Consider the following 27,391-nt stretch of genomic DNA (forward strand, 5'->3'; position numbering starts at 1 on the left):
AACACCTTGGGGTACGCCTCTGATCATAGGGTAAGAGGGAGATGTCGTTGAATATGTCAACACACAGTTGAAAGTTTCTCTGTGTAGGAAAGAAATTCAGTCGATTTACTCAGAGAACTGAAGATCTTGTTACTGACTCCCTCAGTAACCCAGGGGCTTGGGGCCTTGGGGAGAGAACTGAAGGTCTTGTTACTGACTCCCTTTGTAACCCAGGGGCTTGGGGCTTTGGGGAGAGAACTGAAGGTCTTGTTACTGACTCCCTTAGTAACCCAGGGGCTTGGGGCCTTGGGGAGAGAACTGAAGGTCTTGTTACTGACTCCCTCTGTAACTCAGGGGCTTGGGGCCTTGGGGAGAGAACTGAAGGTCTTGTTACTGACTCCCTCTGTAACCCAGGGGCTTGGGGCCTTGGGGAGAGAACTGAAGGTCTTGTTACTGACTCCCTCAGTAACCCAGGGGCTTGGGGCTTTGGGGAGAGAACTGAAGGTCTTGTTACTGACTCCCTCAGTAACCCAGGGGCTTGGGGCTTTGGGGAGAGAACTGAAGGTCTTGTTACTGACTCCCTTTGTAACCCAGGGGCTTGGGGCCTTGGGGAGAGAACTGAAGGTCTTGTTACTGACTCCCACAGTAACCCAGGGGCTTGGGGCTTTGGGGAGAGAACTGAAGGTCTTGTTACTGACTCCCTTAGTAACCCAGGGGCTTGGGGCCTTGGGGAGAGAACTGAAGGTCTTGTTACTGACTCCCTCTGTAACTCAGGGGCTTGGGGCCTTGGGGAGAGAACTGAAGGTCTTGTTACTGACTCCCTCTGTAACCCAGGGGCTTGGGGCCTTGGGGAGAGAACTGAAGGTCTTGTTACTGACTCCCTCAGTAACCCAGGGGCTTGGGGCTTTGGGGAGAGAACTGAAGGTCTTGTTACTGACTCCCTCAGTAACCCAGGGGCTTGGGGCTTTGGGGAGAGAACTGAAGGTCTTGTTACTGACTCCCTTTGTAACCCAGGGGCTTGGGGCCTTGGGGAGAGAACTGAAGGTCTTGTTACTGACTCCCACAGTAACCCAGGGGCTTGGGGCTTTGGGGAGAGAACTGAAGGTCTTGTTACTGACTCCCTTAGTAACCCAGGGGCTTGGGGCCTTGGGGAGAGAACTGAAGGTCTTGTTACTGACTCCCTCTGTAACTCAGGGGCTTGGGGAGAGAACTGAAGGTCTTGTTACTGACTCCCACATTAACCCAGGGGCTTGGGGCTTATTTTGACTGGAATCAAGGCTTTAACTTCACTGAAGAGGATTTTATCCTCTTGTTTCCACGAATGTGTCTTGTCTCACGTAGTCGTCTGTCATGCAGTGGATGGTACAGCAAGCACTTGGATGATTTAGCCCGTGTGATTTGGTTGATCGGTTTACTTTACTGTGGATCCCTGAGCACTGCGATATGATCCTTGAGCACGACGGTACGATCCTTGAGCACGACGTTACGAACCTTGAGTACGATGGTACGATCCCTGAGCACGACGGTACGATCCTTGAGCGCGACGGTACGATCCTTGAGCACGACGGTACGATCCTTGAGCACGACGGTGCAATCCTTGAGCACGACGGTACGATCCCTGAGCACGACGTTACGAACCTTGAGCACGACGGTACGATCCTTGAGCACGACGTTACGAATCTTGAGCACGACGGTACGATCCTTGAGCACGACGGTACGACCCTTGAACACGACGGTACGATCCTTGAGCACGACGAGCCCGACGGTACACTGGGAGACTATGGCCTAACCTTTGACCTGACGCAAGGCCAGATTAATAGCCACGTCATTATACCGAAAGGTCGTACATCTTGCTCAAGGTACGTGCCGTCAAGGTCAGGGATCGTACCGTCAAGGTCAAGCCTTGCTCGTGTCGTCAGGGTCAAGGATAGTACCAGCCAAGGTCAAGAAACGAACCATCGAGGTCTAGTACCATACCGTCAAGGTCAAGGGATTCAAAATTGCCCTGCCTCAGTACCATGTGTGGGGTCAAAAAAAAAAAGATAATCCACGAACATACAGTGAGTTATTTCGGTCGACGTATTAACTCGCAGTACAGACAGACAGACAGACAGACACACACACACACACACACACACACACACACACACACACACACACACACCCATGTCGATGACCGGGGTGCTTACCCCACACCAGCCATGGCAGAAGGATTTTACGAACGCGTCACACTCCTTGCTCTCTCTCTCTCTCTCTCTCTCTCTCTCTCTCTCTCTCTCTCCCTCCGGACTCTGTCGTTGAACGAGCGTAAGAGTTGAGCGGCCACTGGCTTTTAAGATAGACATATAGAAAAGAGATACTTACGCAGAAAATTGGTAAGTAATTGTGGAAGAGATTGTTGCGTACCTAGAAACAATACGGACATGATCCAGACGAAAGAGATGTAGAGGAATACAGAGGTTAAGTCTGTTCATGACCTCCAGACGACCATGAGAGTGTGTGAGGATGATTAAGATGTTTTGCTGGATGTAACAAGTCATCCTGCAGTTCCACGTGATGTGTGTGTGTGTGTGTGTGTGTGTGTGTGTGTGTGTGTGTGTGTGTGTGTGTGACGTCCTTCGGCAGCTGTGTATGTGACCTCCGTCTAAAGCTGTCGGTGTGACTGTCTGCCACTGTCTTTGTGACTTCCGTCTGCAGGTGTCTTTTCTGTGACTTCTGTCTGCAGGTGTGTATGTGTATGACTTCCGTCTGCAGGTGTGTATGTGTGTGACTTCCGTCTGCAGGTGTGTATGTGTGTGACTTCCGTCTGCAGGTGTGTATGTGTGTGACTTCCGTCTTCAGGTGTGTGTATGTGTGTCTGTGTGTGAGGATGTCAAGGGCAACCTCGCAGCTGGAGGAGGCGTCGAAGTGGTCTTACCTGTTCGCGTGGTGTGTGAAGGTGGAGCTCAGCTGGTTGGTGTGGTGGAAGGAATCACCCGTCCTCCTCCTCTTCGCCTACAGCAGCGACTGCTGAGGGAGGACCTCACTACCTCCTGCGGGAGGCACTAGAGAAGAAAAACCCCAATCAGGAAAAAAAAAAAGGGGAGGAGGTCGGTCTTGATCGTAGGGTGAGGGCAGAGGGTGAGTGTTGCAGGGTGAGGGAGGAAAGGCGTGGGGCCCAGAGGTGAGTGTAGGGTGAGGTGAGGGTAGTGAGGGATGTGGTATAGGGAGTGTGGCAGGAGGCTGGACGGAGAACGAGGTGTTCACTGGCGTAAGGACCGAGCCAGACTGGCGGTGTAGGATGGGTGTAGGGAGAGGCAGCCCCACTAACTCTCTCTCCCTAGATAACCCAAGTCAGGCCAGCCAGACCCCGCCCACTTCCCGCCCACCACACACACACACACACACACACACACACACACACACACACACACACACACACACTCCCTGCTGACCAGAGTAGGCCAGTGACCCAGGGCCGCACACCCTCTTCCTTGAAGATATAAAAACAACATTGGTATCTGGTAGCTCCAACATGACTTGTCTTCAGGGGCGCAGAGGAGAACTAGATGTTACTTGTGTGTGCATGTGTGTGTGTGTGTGTATGTGTGTGTGTGTGTGTGTGTGTGTGTGTGGCTTACAGCTTGAAACAAGGCGTGGGCTAATCTACAATGGCTGGCACATTTAGCTGGACAGTAAGAAGCGATCCTACGGTGCTTCTGCTACTCCTGCTATTGCTATTACTACTATTACTAACACTGCTACTACTAGTACTACTACTACTACTACTACTACTACTACTACTACTACTACTAGTATGCTTTTGCTACAGATGTAGGCACACTTGGGGGTACAATAATCGCAGGTGGACATTGCATCATATACATTGTTTTGTTTAGTACCAGTGTTGACCTGTGATGTATAGGGTAACGACCGACCCATTGGTATATATATATATATATATATATATATATATATATATATATATATATATATATATATATCTTTTTCTTTTCTTTTCTTTCATACTATTCGCCATTTCCCGCGAAAGCGAGTTAGCGTTAAGAACAGAGGACAAGGCCTTTGAAGGAATATCCTCACTTGGCCCCCCTCTGTTCCTTCTTTTGGAAAATCAAAAAAAAAAAAAAAATAGAGGGGAGGATTTCCAGCCCCCCGCTCCCTTTCCTTTTAGTCGCCTTCTACGACACGCAGGGAATACGTGGGAAGTATTCTTTCTCCCCTATCCCCAGGGATAATATATATATATGTATATATATATATATATATATATATATATATATATATATATATATATATATATATATATATATATATATATATACTTTGTTGCTGTCTCCCGGGTCAGCGAGGTAGCGCAAGGAAACAGACGTCCATACACGTCCACACACGCACATGTACATACCCATGCATTTCAACGTATACATATATATATATATATATATATATATATATATATATATATATATATATATATATATATATATATATATATATATATATATATGCCCTGGTTCAATCCACTGACAGCACGTCGACCCCGGTATACCACATCGATCCAATTCACTCTATTCCTTGCCCGCCTTTCACCCTCCTGCATGTTCAGGCCCCGATCACTCAAAATCTTTTTCACTCCATCTTTCCACCTCCAATTTGGTCTCCCACTTCTCCTCGTTCCCTCCACCTCCGACACATATATCCTCTTGGTCAATCTTTCCTCACTCATTCTCTCCATGTGCCCAAACCATTTCAAAACACCCTCTTCTGCTCTCTCAACCACGCTCATCTTATTTCCACACATCTCTCTTACCCTTACATTACTTACTCGATCAAACCACCTCACACCACATATTGTCCTCAAACATCTCATTTCCAGCACATCCACCATCCTGCGCACAACTCTATCCATAGCCCACGCCTCGCAACCATACAACATTGTTGGAACCACTATTCCTTCAAACATACCCATTTTTGCTTTCCGAGATAATGTTCTCGACTTCCACACATTCTTCAAGGCTCCCACGATTTTCGCCCCCTCCCCCACCCTATGACTCACTTCCGCTTCCATGGTTCCATCCCCTGCCAGATCCACTCCCAGATATCTAAAACACTTTACTTCCTCCAGTTTTTCTCCATTCAAACTTACCTCCCAATTGACTTGACCCTCAACCCTACTGTACCTAATAATCTTGCTCTTATTCACATTTACTCTTAACTTTCTTCTTTCACACACTTTACCAAACTCAGTCACCAGCTTCTGCAGTTTCTCACATGAATCAGCCACCAGCGCTGTATCATCAGTGAACAACAACTGACTCACTTCCCAAGCTCTCTCATCCCCAACAGACTTCATACTTGCCCCTCTTTCCAAAACTCTTGCATTCACCTCCCTAACAACCCCATCCATAAACAAATTAAACAACCATGGAGACATCACACACCCCTGCCGCAAACCTACATTCACTGAGAACCAATCACTTTCCTCTCTTCCTACACGTACACATGCCTTACATCCTCCATAAAAACTTTTCACTGCTTCTAACAACTTGCCTCCCACACCATATATTCTTAGTACCTTCCACAGAGCATCTCTATCAACTCTATCATATGCCTTCTCCAGATCCATAAATGCTACATACAAATCCATTTTCTTTTCTAAGTATTTCTCACATACATTCTTCAAAGCAAACAACTGATCCACACATCCTCTACCTCTTCTGAAACCACACTGCTCTTCCCCAATCTAATGCTCTGTACATGCCTTCACCCTGTCAATCAATACCCTCCCATATAATTTGCCAGGAATACTCAACAAACTTATACCTCTGTAATTTGAGCACTCACTCTTATCCCCTTTGCCTTTATACAATGGCACTATGCACGCATTTCGCCAATCCTCAGGCACCTCACCATCAATCATTGAATAACCTTACCAACCAGTCAACAATACAGTCACCCCCTTTTTTAATAAATTCCACTGCAATATCATCAAAACCCCTTGCCTTGCCGGCTTTCATCTTCCGCAAATCTTTTACTACCTCTCCTCTGTTTACCAAATCATTTTCCCTAACACTGTAACTTTGCACACCACCTCGACCAAAACACCCTGTATCTGCCACTCTATCATCAAACACATTCAACAAACCTTCAAAATACTCACTCCATCTCCTTCTCACATGACCACTACTTGTTATCACCTCCCCATTAGCCCCTTTCACTGAAGTTCCCATTTGCTCCCATGTCTTTCGCACTTTATTTACCTCCTTCCAGAACATCTTTTTATTCTCCCTAAAATTTAATGATACTCTCTCACCCCAACTCTCATTTGCCCTCTTTTTCACCTCTTGCACCTTTCTCTTGACCTCCTGTCTCTTTCTTTTATACCTCCCACTCAATTGCATTTTTCCCTGCAAAAATCGTCCAAATGCCTCTCTCTTCTCTTTCACTAATAACCTTACTTCTTCATCCCACCACTCACTACCCTTTCTAATCAACCCACCTCCCACTCTTCTCATGCCACAAGCATCTTTTGCGCAAGCCATCACTGCTTCCCTAAATAATTTACATCCCATTCCTCCCCCACTCCCCTTACCTCCTTTGTTCTCACCTTTTTCCATTCTGCACTCAGTCTCTCCTGGTACTTTCCTCATACAAGTCTCCTTCCCAAGCTCACTTACTCTCACCACCCTCTTCACCCCAACATTCTCTCTTCTTTTCTGAAAACCTCTACAAATCTTCACCTTAGCCTCCACAAGATAATGATCAGACATCCCTCCAGTTGCACCTCTCAGCACATTAACATCCAAAAGTCTCTCTTTCGCGCGCCTGTCAAGTAACACGTAATCCAATATATATATATATATATATATATATATATATATATATATATATATATATATATATATATATATATATTCCTATGAGTCCGCGGGGAAAATGAAACACGATAAGTTCCCAAGTGCACTTTCGTGTAATAATCACATCATCAGGGGAGACACAAGAGATAAATATAACAGTCAGTTGATATGCATCGAAGAGACGAAGCTAGGACGCCAATTGGTAAACATGCGATTGTCCAAGACAGACAACGAGCGTTCATAAACTTATCATTTTACAAATTTTATCAACAATCAAGTTATCTAATTTGTATAGACCATCACTAATATTAAGATAATAATTCTTTGTGTATTTGATAATAGAAGATTCAGTGATATTTCTGGTGGTAATAGAGTTGAGTTAATAACTGAGATGGCATTACTCCAGTAAATACAATGATCATATTTTTTCACGTGATTAAACAAGGCATTTGATTCTTGTCCCGTTATTATACTATATTTATGTTGCTTAAGTCTAACAGAAAGATCCTTACTAGTGTGCCCAACATAAAGCTTATCACAATTTCCACATGGCACTTTATAGATGCATCCAGAAGAATTTTCTGGTGAATTCCTGATTTAAGATATTCTTTATATTGAGTTTAGTAGGCTCTATCACATATAAATTGTCAGTGTTTAGTTTCTTTATTAAGCCCTTTAGTGGGTAAGTTATCAAATTCTAATATCATGAACAATGTAGATTTAGTCAACAAGTTAAACAATATTAATGTTAATTTTGATCAAACTAGTTAGCTATGATGTTTCCTCACTTTTCTCAAAAGTTCCAGTTGATGGCCTTTTAGAATATTTATTTGATGTCTTGGATGATATTCATTTACCTGTTTCAAAGTCTGTTTTCATTGAATTGATAAAAATGTGTACAAAAGACTGTGTATTTCAATTCAGTGGAGATTATTATGCTCAAAAATTTGTTATGGCAATTGGTAATCCTCTTTCACCTGTACTAAACAATCTTTATATGGCAATTTTTGAAATAAAATTACTAAATGCAATTCTAATACAATTTGGTTTAGGTATGTAGATGAAGTTCTTTGTGTTTGGCCAACAAATGAAAATTTACAAATATTTCTCCCCTTGCTAAACAATTTAGTACCTTCCATCAAATTTACTGTAGAAAATGAAAATAATGGTGTTACCATTTTTAGATTGCATGATCCATAGGCAAGGAAACAAGTTTAAGTTTAGCATATACAGAAAACCTACCAGTGGATGCTCATATATCCATTATTACTCATCTCAACATTACAGAGTTAGATTTTGATCATTTCAATCTATGTTCCTTCGGGCATTATGTATTTGCAGTCCAGAGTTTATTGATGATGAGTTTGAGAAGATATATTCTATTGGATCTAAGTCAAAGTACCCTAGATCTTTCATTGATAAATACTTTAAGTTAGCAAAGAAATCATTTTATAGAGTTGAGCCCAAACCTCCCATTGACACTAAGAATCTTTTAGTTCTCCCTTTTGATAATGATTTTACTTTACTTCCCATGTTGCTTAAATACTTTAATGTAAATGTTGCCTTCAGCAACAATAATACTATAAAGAATATCTTAATCAGGAATTCACCAGAAAATTCTCCATGGTGCATCTATAAAGTGCCATGTGGAAATTGTGATAGATTTTATGTTTGTCAGACTGGTAAGGATCTTTCGGTTAGACTTAAGCAACATAAATATAGTATAAGAACGGGACAAGAATCAAATGCCTTGTTTAATCACGTTAAAAACTATGTATTGACTGGAGTAATATCATCTCAGTTTTTAACTCTTACTCTATTACCACGAGAAATATCATTGAATCTTCTATAATCAAATACACAAAGAATTATAATCTTAATATTAGTGATGGTCCATACAAATTAGATAACTTTATTGTTTATAAAATTTGTAAAATGATAAGTTTATAAACGCTCGTTGTCTGTCTTGGACATTCGCATGTTTACCAAATGGCGTCCTAGCTTCGTCTCTTCGATGTATATCAACTGACTGTTATATTTCTCTCTTGTGTCTCCCCTGATGATGTGATTATTACACGAAAGTGCACTTGGGAACTTATCGTGTTTCATTTTCCCCGTGACTCATAGGAATATCTTGATCACGCGCAAAGTTGTGATCCTTTCCAATATCTTTTTTCTTTCATACTATTCGCCATTTCCCGCATTAGCGAGGTTAGCGTTAAGAACAGAGGACTGGGCCTTTGAGGGAATTTCCTCACCTGGCTCCCTTCTGTTCCTTCTTTTGGAAAATTAAAAAAAAAAGAAATGAGAGGGGAGGATTTCCAGCCCCCCGCTCCCTTCCCTTTTAGTCGCCTTCTACGACAGGCAGGGAATATGTGGGAAGTATTCTTTATCCCCTATCCCCAGGGATAATATATATATATATATATATATAATATATATATATATATATATATATTATTATATATATATATATATATATATATATATACACTCTATTCCTTGCCCGCCTTTCACCCTCCTGCATGTTCAGGCCCCGATCACTCAAAATCTTTTTCACTCCATCTTTCCACCTCCAATTTGGTCTCCCACTTCTCCTCGTTCCCTCCACCTCCGACACATATATCCTCTTGGTCAATCTTTCCTCACTCATTCTCTCCATGTGCCCAAACCATTTCAAAACACCCTCTTCTGCTCTCTCAACCACGCTCATCTTATTTCCACACATCTCTCTTACCCTTACATTACTTACTCGATCAAACCACCTCACACCACATATTGTCCTCAAACATCTCATTTCCAGCACATCCACCATCCTGCGCACAACTCTATCCATAGCCCACGCCTCGCAACCATACAACATTGTTGGAACCACTATTCCTTCAAACATACCCATTTTTGCTTTCCGAGATAATGTTCTCGACTTCCACACATTCTTCAAGGCTCCCACGATTTTCGCCCCCTCCCCCACCCTATGACTCACTTCCGCTTCCATGGTTCCATCCCCTGCCAGATCCACTCCCAGATATCTAAAACACTTTACTTCCTCCAGTTTTTCTCCATTCAAACTTACCTCCCAATTGACTTGACCCTCAACCCTACTGTACCTAATAATCTTGCTCTTATTCACATTTACTCTTAACTTTCTTCTTTCACACACTTTACCAAACTCAGTCACCAGCTTCTGCAGTTTCTCACATGAATCAGCCACCAGCGCTGTATCATCAGTGAACAACAACTGACTCACTTCCCAAGCTCTCTCATCCCCAACAGACTTCATACTTGCCCCTCTTTCCAAAACTCTTGCATTCACCTCCCTAACAACCCCATCCATAAACAAATTAAACAACCATGGAGACATCACACACCCCTGCCGCAAACCTACATTCACTGAGAACCAATCACTTTCCTCTCTTCCTACACGTACACATGCCTTACATCCTCCATAAAAACTTTTCACTGCTTCTAACAACTTGCCTCCCACACCATATATTCTTAGTACCTTCCACAGAGCATCTCTATCAACTCTATCATATGCCTTCTCCAGATCCATAAATGCTACATACAAATCCATTTTCTTTTCTAAGTATTTCTCACATACATTCTTCAAAGCAAACAACTGATCCACACATCCTCTACCTCTTCTGAAACCACACTGCTCTTCCCCAATCTAATGCTCTGTACATGCCTTCACCCTGTCAATCAATACCCTCCCATATAATTTGCCAGGAATACTCAACAAACTTATACCTCTGTAATTTGAGCACTCACTCTTATCCCCTTTGCCTTTATACAATGGCACTATGCACGCATTTCGCCAATCCTCAGGCACCTCACCATCAATCATTGAATAACCTTACCAACCAGTCAACAATACAGTCACCCCCTTTTTTAATAAATTCCACTGCAATATCATCAAAACCCCTTGCCTTGCCGGCTTTCATCTTCCGCAAATCTTTTACTACCTCTCCTCTGTTTACCAAATCATTTTCCCTAACACTGTAACTTTGCACACCACCTCGACCAAAACACCCTGTATCTGCCACTCTATCATCAAACACATTCAACAAACCTTCAAAATACTCACTCCATCTCCTTCTCACATGACCGCTACTTGTTATCACCTCCCCATTAGCCCCTTTCACTGAAGTTCCCATTTGCTCCCATGTCTTTCGCACTTTATTTACCTCCTTCCAGAACATCTTTTTATTCTCCCTAAAATTTAATGATACTCTCTCACCCCAACTCTCATTTGCCCTCTTTTTCACCTCTTGCACCTTTCTCTTGACCTCCTGTCTCTTTCTTTTATACCTCCCACTCAATTGCATTTTTCCCTGCAAAAATCGTCCAAATGCCTCTCTCTTCTCTTTCACTAATAACCTTACTTCTTCATCCCACCACTCACTACCCTTTCTAATCAACCCACCTCCCACTCTTCTCATGCCACAAGCATCTTTTGCGCAAGCCATCACTGCTTCCCTAAATAATTTACATCCCATTCCTCCCCCACTCCCCTTACCTCCTTTGTTCTCACCTTTTTCCATTCTGCACTCAGTCTCTCCTGGTACTTCCTCATACAAGTCTCCTTCCCAAGCTCACTTACTCTCACCACCCTCTTCACCCCAACATTCTCTCTTCTTTTCTGAAAACCTCTACAAATCTTCACCTTAGCCTCCACAAGATAATGATCAGACATCCCTCCAGTTGCACCTCTCAGCACATTAACATCCAAAAGTCTCTCTTTCGCGCGCCTGTCAAGTAACACGTAATCCAATATATATATATATATATATATATATATATATTCCTATGAGTCCGCGGGGAAAATGAAACACGATAAGTTCCCAAGTGCACTTTCGTGTAATAATCACATCATCAGGGGAGACACAAGAGATAAATATAACAGTCAGTTGATATGCATCGAAGAGACGAAGCTAGGACGCCAATTGGTAAACATGCGATTGTCCAAGACAGACAACGAGCGTTCATAAACTTATCATTTTACAAATTTTATCAACAATCAAGTTATCTAATTTGTATAGACCATCACTAATATTAAGATAATAATTCTTTGTGTATTTGATAATAGAAGATTCAGTGATATTTCTGGTGGTAATAGAGTTGAGTTAATAACTGAGATGGCATTACTCCAGTAAATACAATGATCATATTTTTTCACGTGATTAAACAAGGCATTTGATTCTTGTCCCGTTATTATACTATATTTATGTTGCTTAAGTCTAACAGAAAGATCCTTACTAGTGTGCCCAACATAAAGCTTATCACAATTTCCACATGGCACTTTATAGATGCATCCAGAAGAATTTTCTGGTGAATTCCTGATTTAAGATATTCTTTATATTGAGTTTAGTAGGCTCTATCACATATAAATTGTCAGTGTTTAGTTTCTTTATTAAGCCCTTTAGTGGGTAAGTTATCAAATTCTAATATCATGAACAATGTAGATTTAGTCAACAAGTTAAACAATATTAATGTTAATTTTGATCAAACTAGTTAGCTATGATGTTTCCTCACTTTTCTCAAAAGTTCCAGTTGATGGCCTTTTAGAATATTTATTTGATGTCTTGGATGATATTCATTTACCTGTTTCAAAGTCTGTTTTCATTGAATTGATAAAAATGTGTACAAAAGACTGTGTATTTCAATTCAGTGGAGATTATTATGCTCAAAAATTTGTTATGGCAATTGGTAATCCTCTTTCACCTGTACTAAACAATCTTTATATGGCAATTTTTGAAATAAAATTACTAAATGCAATTCTAATACAATTTGGTTTAGGTATGTAGATGAAGTTCTTTGTGTTTGGCCAACAAATGAAAATTTACAAATATTTCTCCCCTTGCTAAACAATTTAGTACCTTCCATCAAATTTACTGTAGAAAATGAAAATAATGGTGTTACCATTTTTAGATTGCATGATCCATAGGCAAGGAAACAAGTTTAAGTTTAGCATATACAGAAAACCTACCAGTGGATGCTCATATATCCATTATTACTCATCTCAACATTACAGAGTTAGATTTTGATCATTTCAATCTATGTTCCTTCGGGCATTATGTATTTGCAGTCCAGAGTTTATTGATGATGAGTTTGAGAAGATATATTCTATTGGATCTAAGTCAAAGTACCCTAGATCTTTCATTGATAAATACTTTAAGTTAGCAAAGAAATCATTTTATAGAGTTGAGCCCAAACCTCCCATTGACACTAAGAATCTTTTAGTTCTCCCTTTTGATAATGATTTTACTTTACTTCCCATGTTGCTTAAATACTTTAATGTAAATGTTGCCTTCAGCAACAATAATACTATAAAGAATATCTTAATCAGGAATTCACCAGAAAATTCTCCATGGTGCATCTATAAAGTGCCATGTGGAAATTGTGATAGATTTTATGTTTGTCAGACTGGTAAGGATCTTTCGGTTAGACTTAAGCAACATAAATATAGTATAAGAACGGGACAAGAATCAAATGCCTTGTTTAATCACGTTAAAAACTATGTATTGACTGGAGTAATATCATCTCAGTTTTTAACTCTTACTCTATTACCACGAGAAATATCATTGAATCTTCTATAATCAAATACACAAAGAATTATAATCTTAATATTAGTGATGGTCCATACAAATTAGATAACTTTATTGTTTATAAAATTTGTAAAATGATAAGTTTATAAACGCTCGTTGTCTGTCTTGGACATTCGCATGTTTACCAAATGGCGTCCTAGCTTCGTCTCTTCGATGTATATCAACTGACTGTTATATTTCTCTCTTGTGTCTCCCCTGATGATGTGATTATTACACGAAAGTGCACTTGGGAACTTATCGTGTTTCATTTTCCCCGTGACTCATAGGAATATCTTGATCACGCGCAAAGTTGTGATCCTTTCCAATATCTTTTTTCTTTCATACTATTCGCCATTTCCCGCATTAGCGAGGTTAGCGTTAAGAACAGAGGACTGGGCCTTTGAGGGAATTTCCTCACCTGGCTCCCTTCTGTTCCTTCTTTTGGAAAATTAAAAAAAAAAGAAATGAGAGGGGAGGATTTCCAGCCCCCCGCTCCCTTCCCTTTTAGTCGCCTTCTACGACAGGCAGGGAATATGTGGGAAGTATTCTTTATCCCCTATCCCCAGGGATATATATATATATATATATATATATATATATATATATATATATATATATATATATATATATGTGTGTGTGTGTGTGTGTATGTAAGATAGATTATATTTACATACAGCTGAAGTGTGTCCTGTGCTTTAGTTTCCTACCGCTGGTGCCAGACTTACCTAACCCTGGTCCCTCACTCACCCTCCGTTCAAGCCCTTGGTCTCCGCCTCTCCAGAGGCGGCCACCGTACCTTCCCCCTCTACATCCACTCCTCCACAGGCGGCCACAATACCTTCCCTCACCACCCCACTACCTACCACCACCCCATGCAACATCCACCCCTCCAGAGGAGGGTTGAGTACCTCACGCACACACCCACCTTATTCTCCCCCAACTCTAGGAAAGAAAGTACCATCCCCCACAGGATTCCAGGAGACGACAGATCCTTATCATACATCATCAGGGAGGTTTTCACCGCTGCACTAGCGGGGTAGAAAATCTCTCCTGCTCTCCCGACCTGTGCAATTATTGTCCAGGCGTACACACCAGTGGCTCAAGGTGTGTCCAGGTGTACACACCAGTGGCTCAAGCTGGTTAATTTTGGTCGAGCGCTGGGGAGAATGCTGGTTGACCCATCCCTTCTGCAGCGGTCCGGTTGTAAAATGAGTTTGAGGCAAGCGCCCGCGGACGCTCGTCTGTTGTAAACTTGGCGGACGAAGGAGCTTTTCCATTGTTACTTCGTTGAGAATAATGACCAATGAACAGGTTGAGTTTTGCTGCGATCAGGTTGAATAGTTTTATTGGCTGTATTGGTGAGGCGGCATGCCTAGTGTGTGTGTGTGTGTAAAGCGGAGGAGATGGACACATAACTCCCTCGTATGTATCTTGTATACACTTCATCTTCAGTCCACTTCAGACATCTGTGGTGGACTTTAGTCTCTCATGCAACACCTTTACTACGACCTCTTGTCTTTAATTTTTCTTTTCCTCTTCCTGATCTTTGGTCAAAAGGTTCATTCTTCTCTTACCTACGTCCATGGAGATCAGATTTCTCTCTTACCTACGTCCATGGAGATCATATTGCTCTCTTACCTACGTCCATGGAGATCATATTGCTCTCTTACCTACGTCCATGGAGATCACTAAAATGGGATCATCACTGAGCCCAGAGGCAGGTGTCCATTTGTGTAGAGGTGTGGTGGGTTACGGTGATCACAACACCTGCTCTGTGTTCAGAGGATCCGCTCGAGCCTAAGAGCCCCAGACATTCTTGTGCGCTGGCCGTGCTCTGAGGAAGGTGTGCGCTGGCAGCCTGTCATGATGCATAAAGAGATCCATGTTTACGAACGATTATATTTTTTTTTCTCTCTCTCCTATTTTGCATCGCAAGAACTGCAGGTGAAGGATTCTTCTAATGGAGCCTGGAGTGTTTCGTAAAGCTATGTTGGATCTTACAGTACCTATCTTTTTCTTTAGTGCAGAGAAGGAATTGTACACTTTGGGCCCCCATATCTTGAACTATCTCTACTATCGTTTATGTATTTATTTTGTAACTGTACATAAAGTCAGTATTTACCATCTCTTCACTTAGTCTTTAGCTCCCTCCAGTCATCCCTAACTCTCATACCTTATAACAGTTTTTTACATCCTTATTTTTTCAGTAAGAACTTCAACATGTCTCTGTTTTTGCAATTTTTTGAAAGACCTCTCGTTGTTTACATCCTCAAACTGGATGTGGATCTTGAAGAATTTGATCAAGTCTCCCCTTACTCTTCTCTGTTCTTTGGTGAGAAAATGATTTTGTCTTTAACGACTCGCTATAATTCACTTCTCTTGATTCTGGTGTTATCATTATTCTGCTCCTCCTCTGGACCTTCTCCATAAAATCGTTTTTTTTTTTTTTTTTTCCTCAGTGAAGTGACCAAACTTGAGAATCACATTTTGGCTTTAGCTTAATGTATTGTGAATGGTTTGCTGAACATTTCCTTATCCCTGCACTTAAATGCGTTTTTAATATCTACCATCAGACATTTTCTTCTACTTTACGATTCTACTGAAGTGGGGGTTTGGTAACATGTCGTGTTCCAAGTCTCTCTCATTGATCCTGGAGCGTATTTCTTGCTTGATAGTGTTTCGCATATCCCATTTTCTTGACTTGCAATTTTTTTTTCTTTTTGGTTGAATTCTATCAACCTTGCTTTGGAGTATGTCAAGGTCCCTTTGTAAGTTGATGCAGTTTCCCCTCAACTCTTCACTCATGTTCTTTGCACCATCTTCAAACAACGGACCTAGCACCCTGGCCTTCCAAGGCTCAGTCGGAGCCCAGTGTGTCTCTGTAGCGCAGTAACAGAGATTATCATACTCGTGGCGCCCTGCGTTAACGATATCCCATTCGTCGGGGCGAGTTCATCGTACCCCCTGGGTCCAAAGTTGACGTACTTGTTTTGAGATGGTCTCTTCATGGAGATCAGTTCTTGCCGTGTTGGTTGTGGGGTTTATAGTCAGTGTTGGGGCTAAAGTATTCCTGGAGGTGTTGAATTCGATAGATATTTGAGGGGTTGTCCCTTGTTATGTTGGCCTATATTTACGGTGTTAAGGTATACCTTTGGTGATCAGGTGGTGTTAATGTGTATCCTTGGTGTTGAACAGTTGTCCCAGTGGTGTTAAGGTGTTTGTGGTGTTCAATCACATCCTTGGGATCCAGCTGTAGAGTGGCTGGTGTTAAGAAGGATCTGTAGTGTTAGATTACACGCCTGATACTATAGATGACAAGTTGTAGTCATAGAGTTAAGTTGTATACATGGTGTTGAATTATAGTGTTAATGGTGTTAATTCGACTTACTCGTTACGCATTGTGTTGTATCCGCGGTGTTAGAGTGTATTGTACTGATGGTGTTCGATTGTACTAATTGTGTCAAGTTCTCGTAATCACTTCGTTAAGTGTTTGTATCTGTTTTAGTGCACTAAATATAACTTTTTTTTCCTTATACATGAGTGAGAAATTTAGGAGAATATCTTTTGAGTTATATCTTTTTTGATATTGTCTTATTGCTTGAGGATAGTAAGTTGATGGTACTTAATATTGTTTTATTTTGATGTCTTTCAAGCCCAGGTGTTAAGCGCCATCTATCAGAGCGATGTAGAACAAAACGCTGATATGTATACATATATATATATATATATATATATATATATATATACATAGTGCATATGAACGCGCATTTTCACAAAACACATAATACCCTCAACAGCCAGGACTCGAACCCAGGACATTTTGCGTAGTAGTTGGGAACTCTAACCGCTCGGCTATGATCGCTCCTAATAGGGAAATGACTATTCGATTACAAGTAAGCGAATACCCTGCGTCTCGCATCCATGAGCGATGGGTATTATGCGATATATATATATATATATATATATATATATATATATATATATATATATATATATATTTCGTAGTATTGCAGCTTAGTATAAACTTCGAAAACCGCTATATTCAATGCTCTGTAAGGTACCTACGGGAACCTGCGACGAGATATAGCCATAGTGGTCAGCCACAGCGGTAAATACTCACTCCACGTCGCGCACGATGAGGGAACCCACCCTGCCCAGCCCGGCCACCAGGGATACGTGTTTCTCTCGGGGTCATCTGCGACTGTTTCTTTAAATGTTTGTTCAGGTGTTCCCTTCAGGTTTCGTATTTCACTCGGCAGTATACTGAATAGTCGAACTAATTGGCTTCCCATGTAGGCTGTCATATATGATGGTCGTTTATAGCTCCCTGGTCGAGCTGTCATATATATATATATATATATATATATATATATATATATATATATATATATATATATATATATATATATATATATATGTGATTGTCGACAATCACATGTTTACAAAATGGCGTCCTAGCTTCGTCTCTTCGATGTATATCAACTGACTGTTGTAATTCTCTCTTGTGTCTCCCCTGATGATGTGATTATTACACGAAAGTGCACTTGGGAACTTTTCGTGTTTCATTTTTCCCCGTGGACTCATAGGAATATCTTGATCACGCGCAAAATTGTGATCCTTTCCAATATATATATATATATATATATATATATATATATATATATATATATATAATTTTTTTTTCTCTCTCTCATTGATTTCGGTTTGTTCCGCGATATTCCTCAAGAATTGATATAGATATTCATATTGATATTGAAGTTAAGCATTCAGAGAGAGAGAGAGAGAGAGAGAGAGAGAGAGAGAGAGAGAGAGAGAGAGAGAGAGAGAGACAGTGGTAGACTCAGTCTACCACGGACGTTTCATCTACCTGGAGCTGATTTTGAGCCATCATATGTCTCACCGCTGCACCAGTCAGTGCTGTCGACCTCTGTAGGATATTCTTCTACTCGACCTGTTTACCCCCGCCAGTTAACTGTGTCTTCGACCTGCTTTCCCGGCTTTTCCGGTAGGACGAGTTCATGACCCGTTGGGCCGGGAGGTCATTCCCCTTATTAAAGGAATGATGGTGCATGTGAGGTCACCGAATATTCCACACACACACACACAGACACACACACACACACACACACACACACACACACACACAGAAACACACACACACACACACACACACACACACACACACACACACACACACACACACACATATATATATATATATATATATATATATATATATATATATATATATATATATATATATATATATATATATATATCCTGGGAGCCTTGCAGAATATGTGGAAGTCGAGAACATTATCTCGGAAAGCAAAAATGGGTATGTTTGAAGGAATAGTGGTTCCAACAATGTTGTATGGTTGCGAGGCGTGGGCTATGGATAGAGTAGTGCGCAGGAGGGTGGATGTGCTGGAAATGAGATGTTTGAGGACAATATGTGGTGTGAGGTGGTTTGATCGAGTAAGTAACGTAAGGGTAAGAGAGATGTGTGGAAATAAGAGGAGCGTGGTTGAGAGAGCAGAAGAGGGTGTTTTGAAATGGTTTGGTCACATGGAGAGAATGAGTGAGGAAAGATTGACCAAGAGGATATATGTGTCGGAGGTGGAGGGAACGAGGAGAAGTGGGAGACCAAATTGGAGGTGGAAAGATGGAGTGAAAAAGATTTTGAGTGATCGGGGCCTGAACATGCAGGAGGGTGAAAGGCGGGCAAGGAATAAAGTGAATTGGATCGATGTGGTATACCGGGGTGGACGTGCTGTCAATGGATTGAATCAGGGCATGTGAAGCGTCTGGGGTATATATATATATATATATATATATATATATATATATATATATATATATATATGGGGTATATATATATGGACTTCCGTGTGTGGTGGTTAGCGTTGCCGACCATGATTCGCGCACGGCCCTGCCGGGGTTAGTTAGAATCCTGGGCGCGGTAGTCGGCCCACTGCTAGCTCACCCGTTCATCCTCCCTTCGAGGGTGAATGACAAATGGATGCCCGGTTTAAGCTGATGTGTGTGTGTGTGTATGTGTGTGTGTGTGTGTGTGTGTGTGTGTGTGGAGTGTACGGCGTGGAGTGGGGGTGAAGGGTGAGGGGAGTTATGCATTCTGTACAACATATTTTTGTATGCTCTCTGCATTATTCATGTGTCCATTCATTTAATTCCATTTATCCATCACTCTTATACTATCATGTTGTACTATTATACTGTTAATGTGCGCATTTTGAGAGAACACATGATGAAATTATATTGTCCCGCATGACAATAGGATTCGAACCCATAACTATCTATGGGCTCTGTAGCCGAGTTATGAGGGTCCCCCAGCTCACACACAAATAATAGAGGTGCGAATCCCACCGTTAGGAGCATAGGAAAGTGATTGGTTCTCAGTGAATGTAGTTTTGCGGCAGAGGTGTGTGATGTCTCCATGGTTGTTTAATTTGTTTATGGATGGGGTTGTTAGGGAGGTGAATGCAAGAGTTGTGGAAAGAGGGGCAAGTATGAAGTCTGTTGGGGATGAGAGAGCTTAGGAAGTGAGTCACTTTTTGTTCGCTGATGATACAGCGCTGGTGGCTGATTCATGTGAGAAACTGCAGAAGCTGGTGACTGAGTTTGGTAAAGTGTGTGAAAGAAGAAAGTTAAGAGTAAATGTGAGTAAGAGCAAGGTTATTAGGTACAGTAGGGTTGAGGGTCAAGTCAATTGGGAGGTAAGTTTGAATGGAGAGAAACTGGAGGAAGTAAAGTGTTTTAGATACCTGGGAGTGGATCTGGCAGCGGATGGAACCATGGAAGCGGAAGAAGCCTTGAAGAATGTGTGGAAGTCGAGAACATTATCTCGGAAAGCAAAAATGGGTATGTTTGAAGGAATAGTGGTTCCAACAATGTTGTATGGTTGCGAGGCGTGGGATATGGATAGAGTTGTGCGCAGGAGGGTGGATGTGCTGGAAATGAGATGTTTGAGGACAATGTGTGGTGTGAGGTGGTTTGATCGAGTAAGTGATGTAAGGGTAAGAGAGATGTGTGGAAATAAAATGAGCGTGGTTGAGAGAGGAGAAGAGGGTGTTTTGAAATGGTTTGGTCACATGGAGAGAATGAGTGAGGAAAGATTGACCAAGAGGATATATGTGTCGGAGGTGGAGGGAACGAGGAGAAGTGGGAGACCAAATTGGAGGTGGAAAGATGGAGTGAAAAAGATTTTGAGTGATCGGGGCCTGAACATCGCTGTTTCCTGCGTCAGCGTGGTAGCGCCAGGAAACAGACGAAGAATGGCCCATCCACTCATATACACGTATACATGCATAAGCGCATACGAACATATGCATACATATACATACTCATACACAGACATACACATGTACATATTCACACTTGCTTGCCTTCATCCATTCCTGTCGCTACCCCGCCCTACAGGAGTACAGCATCGCTGTCCCCTGCTGTTGCGTAATACAATGAAAGGTGCTTTTAACAATTCAGGCAAGGGTGGAAACCAAATAGAGAGAGAGAGAGAGAGAGAGAGAGAGAGAGAGAGAGAGAGAGAGAGAGAGATTTACGAAATCTCTCTCTCTCTGCCAACCGGCGAGAGAGCGGGATTAGAAGGTGTCTCCCGGGCCAGGAAATGCCACTACGAGACTGCTTATTACCCAGCAATCCACAAAGAGATATTAAGCCATTGTCTTCCTTTCTTTTTTTTTTTAATTCCCCCCCTACACACACACACACACACACGAGCGGGAAATCGGTTGTCCACCTCGTACCGTCTTGACCTCCCGTCGTTCCGGGAACTAGCTCTCTCTCTCTCTCTCTCTCTCTCTCTCTCTCTCTCTCTCTCTCTCTCTCTCTCTCTCTCTCTCTCTCTCACGGTCCTGTGTACGAAGCGATGGTCGTATCGGACGTGGTCGTGCGTAGTGCGGCGGGTTAATGTGGCTGGTCGTGGCGAGTCGCCCGGGGTCGAGTCCTGCTTAGGTTCGAATCCTGAGTTGAGGCATTTGGTCCACTGCCAATCTAGCTGTTCATCTTCCCTTAGAGGGTGGTCGATATGTTGGGTACCTGGTTTACGCTACGATATATATATATATGTATATATATATATATATATATATATATATATATATATATATATATATATATATATATATATATATTTTTTTTTTTTGCCGCTGTCTCCCGCGTTTGCGAGGTAGCGCAAGGAAACAGACGAAAGAAATGGCCCAACCCACCCCCATACACATGTATATACATACGTCCACACACGCAAATATACATACCTACACAGCTTTCCATGGTTTACCCCAGACGTTTACCCCAGAATTTTCGCCTCCTCCCCCACCCTATGATCCACTTCCGCTTCCATGGTTCCATCCGCTGCCAGATCCACTCCCAGATATCTAAAACACTTCACTTCCTCCAGTTTTTCTCCATTCAAACTCACCTCCCAATTGACTTGACCCTCAACCCTACTGTACCTAATAACCTTGCTCTTATTCACATTTACTCTTAACTTTCTCCTTTCACACACTTTAGCAAACTCAGTCACCAGCTTCTGCAGTTTCTCACATGAATCAGCCACCAGCACTGTATCATCAGCGAACAACAAGTGACTCACTTCCCAAGCTCTCTCATCCCCAACAGACTTCATACTTGCCCCTCTTTCCAAAACTCTTGCATTCACCTCCCTAACAACCCCATCCATAAACAAATTAAACAACCATGGAGACATCACACACCCCTGCCGCAAACCTACATTCACTGAGAACCAATCACTTTCCTCTCTTCCTACACGTACACATGCCTTACATCCTCGATAAAAACTTTTCACTGCTTCTAACAACTTGCCTCCCACATCATATATTCTTAATACCTTCCACAGAGCATCTCTATCAACTCTATCATATGCCTTCTCCAGATCCATGAATGCTACATACAAATCCATTTGCTTTTCTAAATATTTCTCACATACATTCTTCAAAGCAAACACCTGATCCACACATCCTCTACCACTTCTGAAACCACACTGCTCTTCCCCAATCTGATGCTCTGTACATGCCTTCACCCTCTCAATCAATACCCTCCCATATAATTTACCAGGAATACTCAACAAACTTATACCTCTGTAATTTGAGCACTCACTCTTATCCCCTTTGCCTTTGTACAATGGCACTATGCACGCATTCCGCCAATCCTCAGGCACCTCACCATGAGTCATACATACATTAAATAACCTTACCAACCAGTCAACAATACAGTCACCCCCTTTTTTAATAAATTCCACTGCAATACCATCCAAACCTGCTGCCTTGCCGGCTTTCATCTTCCGCAAAGCTTTTACTACCTCTTCTCTGTTTACCAAATCATTTTCCCTAACCCTCTCACTTTGCACACCACCTCGACCAGAACACCCTATATCTGCCACTCTATCATCAAACACATTCAACAAACCTTCAAAATACTCACTCCATCTCCTTCTCACATCACCACTACTTGTTATCACCTCCCCATTTGCGCCCTTCACTGAAGTTCCCATTTGCTCCCTTGTCTTACGCACTTTATTTACCTCCTTCCAGAACATCTTTTTATTCTCCCTAAAATTTAATGATACTCTCTCACCCCAACTCTCATTTGCCCTTTTTTTCACCTCTTGCACCTTTCTCTTGACCTCCTGTCTCTTTCTTTTACACATCTCCCACTCAGTTGCATTTTTTCCCTGCAAAAATCGTCCAAATGCCTCTCTCTTCTCTTTCACTAATACTCTTACTTCTTCATCCCACCACTCACTACCCTTTCTAATCAACCCACCTCCCACTCTTCTCATGCCACAAGCATCTTTTGCGCAATCCATCACTGATTCCCTAAATACATCCCATTCCTCCCCAACTCCCCTTACTTCCATTGTTCTCACCTTTTTCCATTCTGTACTCAGTCTCTCCTGGTACTTCCTCACACAAGTCTCCTTCCCAAGCTCACTTACTCTCACCACCCTCTTCACCCCAACATTCACTCTTCTTTTCTGAAAACCCATACAAATCTTCACCTTAGCCTCCACAAGATAATGATCAGACATCCCTCCAGTTGCACCTCTCAGCACATTAACATCCAAAAGTCTCTCTTTCGCGCGCCTGTCAATTAACACGTAATCCAATAACGCTCTCTGCCCATCTCTCCTACTTACATATAAATTCTTTTATTCTACTTTGACGCTGTCTCCCGCGTTAGCTAGGTAGCGCAAGGAAACAGACGAAAGAATGGCCCAACCCACACACATACACATATATATATTTCAACGTATACATACATATGCATACACAGACATCTACTTATATACACATGCACATATTCATACATGCTGCCTTCATCCATTCCTGCCGCCACCCCGCCACCACACATGAAATGACACCCCCCCCCTCCGCGTGCGTGCGAGGTAGCGCCAGGAAACGAATCTGTATCTGTTCCTCTGAAAACGTGGTAATACACGAAAGCTCTCACAGAACACATGAGACCCTTCAACAGCGTCACTGAGCTGGCCTCAATTAAGCCATCCACGTATGTGCTGACATGAAAAGAAAAATTGAGAGAGAACAGTAAAGTAGTCTTCATGTAGCACTAGAGAAAGTATGTAGATAAAAACAGAAGACGGATGAGCAAATTAGAAATGAATGAATGTCATATGCAGCTGGGCATTGGAAAACTCGGTGCCATTGATTTGAGAGAAAGATTCGAAAGCTTTAACATTGTGAAGTGAATAACGGGTCAGCAGAAGAAGACAACAGGAGGGACGTATTTACCTGGATGATGTTGAAGTTCCCAGGAGTGAAGAGGCGAGAATTTGAAGGTCAGGTTTGGGGACAGTACACGCCCAGGGCCCGAGTAATGAGCGCCGGGGTTCTGAGAACTTCCTTGACGAGACAAAGACAGGGTTGTATGGCCACCGACAACGTCAGGGGGAAAATTGGTATTCTAGATAGAACTCAGAGACAATATGCGAGGAATATTGTGGAAAATGGACCATTTGGTGTGTCTGGAAAGCAATGGGAACAAATAGTCTAACAGGGAAAGGGCCGTATGAGGACGATATAACATGGCGGTAGACTGGAGGACTGAGGGAAACAGACTGGCAGTAAAAACTTCCTAAGATGATTGGAGGAAAAAACAGAATGTTACAACATTCCTTTGTAGCAAAAAGACACCGGACGAGAATATGCCAAGAGTCCAGCAAGAGAAAATGGGGTCTTTACTCTGTGTCTAAATAAGATGTTAGAAAACGTAAATGCAGAAGCTTTCCAAAGAAGACGAGAGAGAAAAAAAGATGGACCAAAATGGTCCTGGGTGAACGAAAAATGGAGATGTGTGTGTGTGTGTGTTTGTGTGTGTGTGTGTGTGTGTGTGTGTGTGTGTGTGATGTGTGTATAGAGCAGCGGAAAGCAACAAGTGTTGTGATACTAGCAGGATATAGGGCGGTGAGTGCTACGCGCTACCCTTAAACTTCTCGGAAAAGAAGATTGAAACTCGAAAGTATTCGTAGGGTGATGGACACACACACACACACACTCTCTCTCTCTCTCTCTCTCTCTCTCTCTCTCTCTCTCTCTCTCTCTCTCTCTCTCTCTCTCTCTCTCTCCTCCGGGAGGAGGGCGGGCTGGCCGCCTCCCCCGCCCCATCATTGAACAACCCACCTCGCCCCCCTCAGCCCACCTCGTACCGGAGTAGGTCAGGCGACGGTAGGCCCCCCTCCTCCTCCTCCTCCTCCTCCTCCTCCTCCAAGAGCGAGCCTCCTCCTCCTCCTCCTCCTCCTCCTCCTCCTCCAAGAGCGAGCCTCCTCCTCCTCCTCCAAGAGCGAGCCAGGTCGTCCACAACTGACGTATTATTCACCTGGCTCGACCCTTCGTCCTACAGCAGGAGGCAGGGGGGGGTGGACGTTGTGACCTAGTCTTCTCTCCCTCCCTCCCTCCTTCCCTCCCGTGCACGGGAGGGAAGGAGGGAGGGAGGGAGAATAGCCTGTTGTGTGTGTGAGGTCATGGGCGCGCGCGCGCGCGCAGAGACCCTCCTGTTTTAAAAGACCTTGCAGGATGGCCCAGTGTGGGCGGCGTGTGGAGGGAGGAATGTGGGCGCGTAGGGTGACGGGCAGGAAGGTCACATTGACCCCAGGAGGTGACCTGGTACAGGGAGGGGAGAAGGTGACCTGGTACAGGGAGGGGAGAAGGTGACCTGGTACAGGGAGGGGAGAAGGTGATCTGGTACAGGGAGGGGAGAAGATGACCTGGTAGAGGGAGGGGAGAAGGTGATCTGGTACAGGGAGGGGAGAAGGTGATCTGGTACAGGGAGGGGAGAAGGTGACCTGGTAGAGGGAGGGGAGAAGGTGACCTGGTAGAGGGAGGGGAGAAGGTGATCTGGTACAGGGAGGGGAGAAGGTGATCTGGTACAGGGAGGGGAGAAGGTGACCTGGTAGAGGGAGGGGAGAAGGTGACCTTGTAGAGGGAGGGGAGAAGGTGACCTGGTAGAGGGAGGGGAGAAGGTGACCTGGTAGAGGGAGGGGAGAAGGTGACCTGGTAGAGGGAGGGGAGAAGGTGACCTCACTGGTAGGCAGAAGTGACCCGTTCTATTGTGCCAGCAGGGAGGAGGACAAACGACCCGATCAAGATGGGGAAGACTTGACCCAAGAGTAGAGTTGAGAGAGAGAGAGAGAGAGAGAGAGAGAGAGAGAGAGAGAGAGAGAGAGAGAGAGAGAGAGAGAGAGAGAGAGAGATTTCCCTCTATATTCTCTTGTGGGGGGGGGCGGGGTGTTGGGAGGTCATTGTACTGGGCACTGGAGGGATCCAGATGTGGGGACCTCTTGGGGGGGGGGGGAGGTTAGAACTAGCTTTTTTTTTTTTTCCCGGACTATCCCCTCCACCCCACCCCACCCCACCCACCAGGCCCACCCCACCCATCTTAGCCCACCCCTCCCACCCTAACCGACCCCGCCCACCCCAGCCCTTCCCAGTAGACAAGTCCTTTGTATTATGCTAATTTCGCCAGAGGTCTCTCTCTCAGCTATCTCTCAGGGTCATCTCTCTCTCTCTCTCTCTCTCTCTCTCTCTCTCTCTCTCTCTCTCTCTCTCTCTCTCTCTCTCTCTCTCTCTAAGGAAAGCAGGTTACAGAAGTAAAGCCCACTCTCTCTCTCTCTCAAAGGAAAGCAGGTTACAGAAATAAAGCCTCTCTCTCTCTCTCTCTCTCTCTCTCTCTCTCTCTCTCTCTCTCTCTCTCTCTCTCTCTCTCTCTCAAAGGAAAGCAGGTTACAGAAATAAGCCACCCTCTCTCTCTCTCTCTCTCTCTCTCTCTCTCTCTCTCTCTCTCTCTCTCTCTCTCTCTCTCTCTCTCTGTCTCAAAGGAAAGCAGGTTACAGAAATAAAGCTCACTGTCTCTCTCTCTCTCTCTCTCTCTCTCTCTCTCTCTCTCTCTCTCTCTCTCTCTCTCTCTCTCTCCCACCAACCAAACTATTGTGTGTCGTCAACACTGCACCAAGGGCGTAAGTCACCAGGCTTGGTGTTAAAGGGTCATCCGAACATACACTTATCGATGGTTTTCAACCGTATCTTCTGCTGGGAACTGGCGAGTCAGTCAATAGACCGAGATAGAAGTATTATAGAAACAGAAAACAACGGTGTTATAGAAACGGACAAGAGTATTATAGAAACAGACAACAACAGTATTATAGAAACAGACAGGAGTATTATAGAAACACAATAAGAGTATTATAGAATCAGACAACAACAGTATTATAGAAACAGACAGGAGTATTATAGAAACACAATAAGAGTATTATAGAAACAGACAAGAGTATTATAGAAACAGACACTAAGAGTGTTATAGAAACAGACAATAAGAGTATTATAGAAACAGACAAGAGTATTATAGAAACAGACAACAACAGTATTATAGAAACAGACAAGAGTCTTTTAGAAAAAGACA

At 43.0% G+C, this 27,391-nt stretch overlaps 1 protein-coding gene and 1 long non-coding RNA gene across 2 annotated transcripts in view; one reads left to right on the forward strand and one right to left on the reverse strand.

Moving 5' to 3' along the window:
* The window catches only part of LOC139757164 (uncharacterized), a 39,381-nt gene extending 36,104 nt beyond the window's left edge, over positions 1-3,277 (reverse strand). The window contains exon 1 of the mRNA XM_071677282.1: positions 2,897-3,277. The gene's annotated coding sequence lies outside the window, so the exon portion shown is untranslated. The remainder of the gene's footprint in view (positions 1-2,896) is intronic.
* Positions 1-27,391, forward strand: part of LOC139757165 (uncharacterized) — a 146,327-nt gene that overhangs the window by 43,682 nt on the left and 75,254 nt on the right. The gene's annotated exons all lie outside the window — the stretch shown is intronic.

Source organism: Panulirus ornatus, chromosome 25 (genome assembly GCF_036320965.1).
Source record: "Panulirus ornatus isolate Po-2019 chromosome 25, ASM3632096v1, whole genome shotgun sequence".
NCBI classification, from domain to species: Eukaryota; Metazoa; Arthropoda; class Malacostraca; order Decapoda; family Palinuridae; genus Panulirus; species Panulirus ornatus.